This window comes from Euphorbia lathyris, chromosome 10 (assembly GCF_963576675.1).
Source record: "Euphorbia lathyris chromosome 10, ddEupLath1.1, whole genome shotgun sequence".
Classification (NCBI taxonomy): Eukaryota; Viridiplantae; Streptophyta; class Magnoliopsida; order Malpighiales; family Euphorbiaceae; genus Euphorbia; species Euphorbia lathyris.
In genome coordinates, this window is record NC_088919.1 from 18,154,395 (window position 1) to 18,159,933 (window position 5,539).

The 5,539-nt window shown below is 39.2% G+C and overlaps 1 non-coding gene across 1 annotated transcript; it reads right to left on the reverse strand.

Moving 5' to 3' along the window:
- Nucleotides 1-4,506: 4,506 nt before the first annotated feature.
- Nucleotides 4,507-4,613, reverse strand: LOC136210186 (small nucleolar RNA R71). The gene has a single exon (XR_010677896.1). It is a non-coding gene; the product is annotated as a small nucleolar RNA R71 (small nucleolar RNA).
- Between the last annotated feature and the right edge of the window lie 926 nt (nt 4,614-5,539).

Consider the following 5,539-nt stretch of genomic DNA (forward strand, 5'->3'; position numbering starts at 1 on the left):
CAACGACATTGGTTTATTTTCTTTAACTACTCTCGGTATTGATATGTATCGTAGATTTGGAATGATTTTGGTCGTTTAGTTCATTTTTCTCTTCTTTATTTTCTTAGTCATCTGTACGGACACATCCATTTCTCTTAAGAACGACACGAGGCATAACGTAAAAGCTCGTCTTTCATTCGGAAGGGACGGGCTACTTGTGTGAAACTTTTCGCGTTATGACAGGGTCGTTCAGGATAGAAATGTTCTTCGTTTTCGTTTCGTCTTGATCTCGTTTTATCCCAATTTATTTAAAGAATGTGAATAACGGCTATTTTTTAATATAGTCTTTTGTATCGAAATGTAATTATCCTTAACACCGAACCGATTCATACTAATACGTGCTTACGTCATAACGCATTTCCTGAACACATGCCTTCGTCGGGACACCGAAAGGGACAAGGCGGGTCGCACATGTTCATTCATATGAGATGACTAAGTCGTCTTTAGTTCAAATCGTTTCGATGTTTTTTAGGGTAATTAGTATGTCGATTCATAAGTATATATTAACACATCGTCCCATTTTCTTTACATACTTTAGGATTAGATACGTATCATGGCGGTTTGAAAACACGAACTGATTCATTTATCACATCAAAAATAGTAACGGGTAATCCTATGGAAACTTCTAAGGCTACTATATGCTGACACGGCTGACCGCGGGACCTCACAGGACCGCACAGATTCGCCCCTAACGAATGGATGGGGACCCTCTGGCGCCTTACTGTAAGGGGGAACTTACGCTAGCCTCTTTCGAGCGACGAATGGACTCTCGCTAGAGGTTTTGCGGAAATTACCCAAAGGGTTTGCAATAATGCATATGTATGCATACGAAAAGAAGTAAAACGATCCGTCCCCGTTAAGGGCTTAATAGACGCCTTCCGGAATCAAATTTCTCGCTTCCCCAGCAGAGTCGCCACTTGTTAAACGAGGTGCCGCGGCCTAATCTCCCGGGCGGACCGGGGGGTGGACAACCTCATGGCGACGTAAGCGGTGATTGGCGCCGAAAGCAACCAATCGTGGAATCAAGCTGCTCGGCAGGACCGGAGCTCGGAGATATGGAAGAGTCGCCACCCACGAATGGGAAAATGAACACCGATCCCTTGCGGGAGACCGGTGTGGGTTCGGGAAACTTAGGTACGAGCCGAGAAGGCTAGCTCCTTTCCGGAGAAAGGCTACTAGGCACCCCGACATCGTCCGGTTATGAACCACCCGCCTCCTACTCAGCATGTTAGGCGATAACGGACTAATCGTATACTTCTCTAAGTTTAAAATTCATTTGAAACTCTTTTCTTTCTTTTTTTAGAAACCATTTTGAGCATATATTATTGAAAAGCCACATCAGTAAAGAATCACCCATTCATGTTTATATATACACAGAGAGGGGAAAGAAAGAAGTGATTTATTTACACCCATATTAAATGTGATATTGTGTGTTCATTCTACATTAACTTATTTTCCCTCAAAACGAGTTCATTTACATGGTTCGCACCTTAATCGCCGTTGGAACGATTTAGGTGCGTTTTAAAACCCCGTTTGATGAAATTTACCCGAATCGCCGTTGGAACGACTCGAGTATTTTGGAAACGTTTGAGATAAAAACCTTTTAATGAGAAAACATGGTTAAACATACAAGTCAATTTTATTTTGTACAAATTCTTTAAGAAAAATGATTCAAAAAGTCTATTATTCACAAAGAAAATGATTTTAATTACAATGATCCTTTAATCCGCCTTTGGAACGGATTAAGGTTTTAAAACGTGGTGTTTTGAGAAACGATTTGAAATATTAACAAGAATGACTCTATTTATTTACATTAGAAATCTAAAAACTCATTAGTTTAAGTAATTCAATTGAAAACTCTCTTTTTGTGGTTTATTTTCCCCACTTATTTAGTGGACTCTTTACTAATTATAATTACCATAATAAACCCATTTAAACCACCATCCATACTCAAACAAAGTCCACTTGAAACATGGACCCATGATTAAGCCCAAAAGAATAATTTAAACATATATATATATACCTTTAAATCAAAAAGAAAGTAAGAAAATAAGGGTTAACCAAAAATTACTATATGTATATGAAAATAATAGATACAATATATCTTATACTTTGAAATGTGAAAATAGTAAGTGAATCCTATAACTAAGAAAAATGATATTTATCCAAAAACGATTTTGGTTAATAATCACTAAAAATAACCCAAATATTTCCAAAACTATACATATACCTAACCAATAGTTTTAAATACCAAAGATATCATATACTAATATAGGTTAATTGTTTCCCAAAAATACCAAATAACTAACATTTAAACATAGCTTAAATCAATAATAAGGAAATACATATAGGTATATTTATACTTATATTGTAAAATGGGATAAATAATGATATACACATATTCTAAAGTAATTATGTATGCTAAAATTCTAAAATAATTTGAAAAGAATATATTACATAATTACATATATATATATTAAGGATTAAAAGTCTTAAAAGTTAAGAAAAAGGGACCGAAATGGCATTTTTTACATTTTGGCAGATTTACCGACGGAAAATCCGTCGGTAAACAGCCTTTAGTGACAGAATTGGCAAATTACAGCAGCACTCCAATATCTTACAGATTTATTCAAAATCTTTAAATTAAATCTAATTCAATCGTTTTGGACTTCCGAACTACCAAAATGGATCATAGTCGAAAACGGAAGTTCCTAAAACGATGTTTTTTATTTGAAAACGTTATTTGGAAATATCTTTTAAATTAAAAAACTTATAATCACAACGTTTTCGATACCCGAACTACCTTTTTATCGGATCACGGTTCGTATTGGGATATCAAAACGAGGTTTTTATTTTAAAACAAAACCAAATTTTATTTAGCACGAAACGAAAGTTAAATAAATATGCTAACTAAATAAAACGTGACAAAATAAATAAATGACTAAAGGAATAAAAACTATAGCATAAAAATAAATAGAAGGAGAGAAATAAATTAAATAAAATAAAGAGTCTAGTCCTCGGATAATACCTTTAAATTCGGTATCTGACAGTCGAAGCCAATTGATTCCACGAACCGCGAGCTTCCGTTTTTTAATGAAAATTTAGTAAAATATTGAACTTAGGAAATTTGGAATTTTTGAGAAAAATATTTTTCTCAAAAAAAATCCACTCTCTCTCTCTCTAAAAATGTTTAGAGTGAGAAAGTTTTCTCCCAAAAAAATCCTCCCCTCTTTTTTACCTTGGGATCTGTGCCTTTTATAGGCCCACGGATCCCGGAACAATGGGCGACGCCCAAATTAATTTGGGCGTCGCCCATTGAGGTTGGGCGGCCGCCCAACCTAGTGTTGGGCTACCGCCCAACCTTGTTGGGCGGCCACCCAACTTTCGTTGGGCGATCGCCCAACAATCGTTGGGCGATCGCCCAACGGCGTTGGGCGAGCGCCCAACGCGAGGTTGGGCGCCCGCGCCCAACCTTCATCGGGCGTTCGCCCGACGCGTTGGGCGTTCGCCCGACGTGGTTGGGCGCCCACCCGACGTGGTTGGGCGCCCACCCGACGGTCCTTGGGCGTGCCCCGCGCCGTCGGGCGCGTGCGCCCCGTGACCGCCGAGCGTGCGTTCCGCGCCACCGGACGCTCGTACGTCTCGGCCGCCGAACGCGTGCCTCGTGCTACCAGGCACGTGCGCTCAACGGCATACGAGGGCGCGCACCGTCATCGGTCCTGACATCGCTCGGACGTCGAGAGCGTGCCACTCGCGGTGCGTCCAACGGACACCGCGCGCACGTCTCGTGCCGTCGAGCGGGCGTTCGACCATCGTCGTCCGCGTGCGGGATGCCGCTACGCGCCCTCGCCGTGCCGTTAATTTTCCTCCGCTTATTATTCTTTATATAATTTTCAAAACTTCCGGAATCAATCGCTTCGACCGTCTCGTTTTAGGTTTTCGTCACAGGTCCTCCGACTCGGTGTCTACAGTAGTTCTCGAAGTTCTGGCATTCTACCAAACCCATTAGATCTAGAAATTGAAAAGACACTTAAGAAAAATAAAAAGAAAAATAAAGAGAAACAAAATTCAGAATCACAGCCAGAAAATATGGCAGATCCACCAACACTTATGGATTACACTAGGCCAGGAGTGGCCGGTGTAACTAACAGCATAGTTAGACCCCCAATAAACGCACACAAATTTGAAATTAAGCATGCTTTGCTTAATATGTTGCAAAACAATGTAACGTTTTATGGACTACCTAACGAAAATCCAAACGCCCATTTGACAAATTTCCTACAAATTTGTGACACTTTCAAAATGACAGATGTGCCTACAGAAGCAGTCAAACTTCGCCTCTTTCCTTTCACTTTGAAGGATAAGGCGAAAATTTGGTTAACTTCTATGCCAGCCGCAACATTTGCAACTTGGGACCAATTAGCCCAAGCGTTTTTATCAAAATATTTCCCTTTAGCAAAAACCGCAAGAGTCATAAAAGAGTTAACATCTTTTACACAACATGATAACGAAACTCTTTATGAGGCTTGTGAACATTTTAAGGAACTTCAACGTTTATGCCCCTACCACCAATTACCCGATGCACTTTTAATGCAAACTTTTTATAATGGAATCAATCCTACAACTAGAGGTTCATTAGATGCTATGTCGGGAGGGTTATTTATGAAGAAGACATCCGCCCAAGCAAGAGAACTTTTGGATGAAATGGCAATCAACAGTAGTATGTGGCCCGCAGAACGTGGACACATACCAGTGGCGAAACCATCATCCTCAACATCATTATCATCAGTTAAAGGTATAGTGAATCTTGATCCAGTCGCGATGTTACAAGCCCAATTTTTTGCATTATCGCACAAAGTTGATAGGTTTATGGCACCGTGCGAGACTAATGGTAACCCAATCCCAATGGATGTGGATTACGAAGGTATGGATGAGATTGAACATGTAAACTTTGTCCAAGGACAAAACCAAACTAATAATCCTTATTCTAGTACCTATAATTCTGGATGGAGAAATCATCTTAACTTTAACTGGAAAGATAATAATAACAACCCTAATGCTAATCAAAATCGTACTAATAATTATCAAAATCAGTCAAGAGATACGATTAGCACTTAATCTTCTAAAATCGACAAATTTATAGACGCTATCGGTGGTAAAATAAGTAGCCACGATGATGGTTTTAAACGCATCGAGACTAAATTCGATCAAATAATTAAAAACCACTCGTCTAGCATCCATAATTTGGAGGTTCAAATAGGACAACTTGCTAAATCAATTCCATCTCAAAAAGAGGGAAGTCTTCCCAGTCATACGGAAGAAAATCTAAAAGAGCATGTTAAGGTTATCACTCTTCATTCGGGTAAAAATTACTTAGGTCCGGAAATGCCCGGAGATTCTACTAACATTTTGCAGGGAAGTGATTTACCAACGAAATCCAATGAAGATAATGTAACACCAAAAAGTTCACCAATTGATGCAAGTACAAAAACTTTTGTAC